Consider the following 2,012-nt stretch of genomic DNA (forward strand, 5'->3'; position numbering starts at 1 on the left):
AAAAAAAAAAAAAAAAGAATTAGTGCTGATGACCCCAGGAGGCTGAGGGAGAGACCAAGGAGCTCAACAACCTCTCCAGAAGTGGGGGAGTAAAGACTTGTGGGGACCCCCTTTGGGCAACTTTTTTTAAATTGAAGTACAGTTGATTTACAATGTTGTGATGGGCAACTTTCTTAACTTCTCTGTACTTCACCTACTGACCTGTAAAATGGAGCTAGTCTGCCTGTAAAGCACAAAGTAGGACACAAGGGAGCACTCAGTGTCAGTGACTGTAGTTAGTTCTACAGGAGGGGGCGTGGAGGCTCAGGGAAGTACATGCCAGGCCCAGAGTCTCAAGGCTGGAAAGGGTTCTGGCCTCCAATGTGTGCCTCTCTTCATTTTGCACTGCTGGTTGTCTCCTGTCTGTTCCACTTGCTCAGTCCATAAACAGCCAATAAATAGCTGCTGGATGCCTGCTGGGTGCCAGGTCCCAAGCTGAGTGTTGCATGGTTGATAACAAAAAAGCTTTTCAGGAGGGAGTGCGATGAGAAAGAATGGTGGGCATTAGCATAAAATCCTCCCTGGCTCAAATTCCAGCTTTTCCACTTCCTGGCTATGAGATATTACTAAGGTCCCAAATCCCTGAGACTGTTTCCTCCTCTAATGATGGGGAAATACAAGACCTCCCAGCAGGAGTGCTGAAACCAGGCACTGGTCAGCTAGATAAACGGGAGCCAGTTATTATCTGCAGCATCCCACTTTATTTTTAACCAGCCTGTTCGCTTGGTAGTAAATTCTTCCCCCTTGTCCGGGCACCCACGACCCTGGTTCTCCTGTCGGAGGCCACCACTGTTAACAACTCGTGCATCTCACCAGCCGGCTCGTGCACACACCGGCAGACACCCATGCCCCCACACGCGTTCTTTCACACAAACGGTAGCACCAATCAGCGCTGTTCTTTTCGCCCCTTCCCTTTTCCATCTACGGTATGTTGGAAGTGGTCCCATATTAGTGCATATTGAACATTTTTCTTTTTAGCGGCTGCATAGTATTCCATTGTATGGATTCTCTTTTGGCGTGCTTGCCGTTACTATTATAAATATGGGAACTCCGAGGACTTAGGATCCCTAGAGCTGTCGAGCTGGAGTCCGGCACCCGGTTCCAGCCCCGGCTCTGCCCAGAATTCTCCCAGTCGCCTTGGGCTCCCTCTCCCCACCGGTACCGGTACCGTACGATCGCGGGGGTGGGGGTGGGGCGGGGGATGGGGGTGCAGAGAGGACCAGCCTGGCGGGTCCCAGCGTCCGAGTGAGGGTCGGCGAGTAGCACGCGCAACAGCTCCCGGCTGGGTCAACCTTTCAGCGTAGCCACTCCGCTATATCAGAAGCACCAAACGCAACGAGTAGTCTGGTACAATCGACCTTGTAACCGGTTTCCAGGCCCTCCCGCCTCGGCACCTGACCCCGGGGCAGCAACGCTCCGGCACCAGCTACTCACCCCTGCCTCGGCCGCTTCACCCTTCGTCCCCAGGCGCCGAAGGTTACAGCCGTCCCTGTCGTTTTAAGAGGGCCGAGCCCGGGCTCCGCTACTTCCGCCCCAAAGCAACATGGTGCCTGCAGGGAGAGGGTGCAGGCGTGAAGAGAGCTCCCCTCAAAAAGATGGCAACGCCCTGGTGGCCCCGTTCGCGCCCGAAGGTGACGTCACTTCCGGGGCGGAGGAGGCTGAGTGGTGCAGTGAGGGACAAACAAAAGGAGGCGCCGGAGGGGCGCAGCGGCTGGCGGCGGGACAGAGCGGCAGGGGCTCGGGGCTGCCGGCTGGGCGGCCGCGCGCGGCTGGCCCAGGTGAGTGGGTGGGGTGGGGAAGGGGGTGCGAGCTGTCATCTCTCGAAATACACTCCTGTACGTCCCCGGCTAGTTGGCTGGCCCCGGGCACCCTGGGTAGCTTGGGCTCTGCCCGCCAGGGCCGGCTCCCTGGGGGCCTCCCGCGGCAGCTCAGTTCGGCCTACCTCCGGGTTCCCCATCCCCCGGGTCACCGGG

At 57.4% G+C, this 2,012-nt stretch overlaps 2 protein-coding genes across 4 annotated transcripts in view; one reads left to right on the plus strand and one right to left on the minus strand.

The window, feature by feature from the left end:
- KYAT1 (kynurenine aminotransferase 1) overlaps window positions 1–1,622 on the minus strand; it is a 30,558-nt gene extending 28,936 nt beyond the window's left edge. Inside the window, exon 1 of one of the 3 annotated variants that reach the window (XM_024762638.1) lies at window positions 1,474–1,622. The gene's annotated coding sequence lies outside the window, so the exon portion shown is untranslated. The remainder of the gene's footprint in view (window positions 1–1,473) is intronic. The other 2 variants (XM_024762636.1, XM_024762637.1) reach the window with 2 other exon arrangements.
- Window positions 1,623–1,689: 67 nt separating this feature from the next.
- LRRC8A (leucine rich repeat containing 8 VRAC subunit A) overlaps window positions 1,690–2,012 on the plus strand; it is a 26,580-nt gene continuing 26,257 nt past the window's right edge. Inside the window, exon 1 of the mRNA XM_024762541.1 lies at window positions 1,690–1,817. The gene's annotated coding sequence lies outside the window, so the exon portion shown is untranslated. The remainder of the gene's footprint in view (window positions 1,818–2,012) is intronic.

This window comes from Neophocaena asiaeorientalis, unplaced genomic scaffold, assembly GCF_003031525.2.
Source record: "Neophocaena asiaeorientalis asiaeorientalis breed wild unplaced genomic scaffold, Neophocaena_asiaeorientalis_V1.1 scaffold78, whole genome shotgun sequence".
Lineage (NCBI taxonomy): Eukaryota > Metazoa > Chordata > Mammalia > Artiodactyla > Phocoenidae > Neophocaena > Neophocaena asiaeorientalis.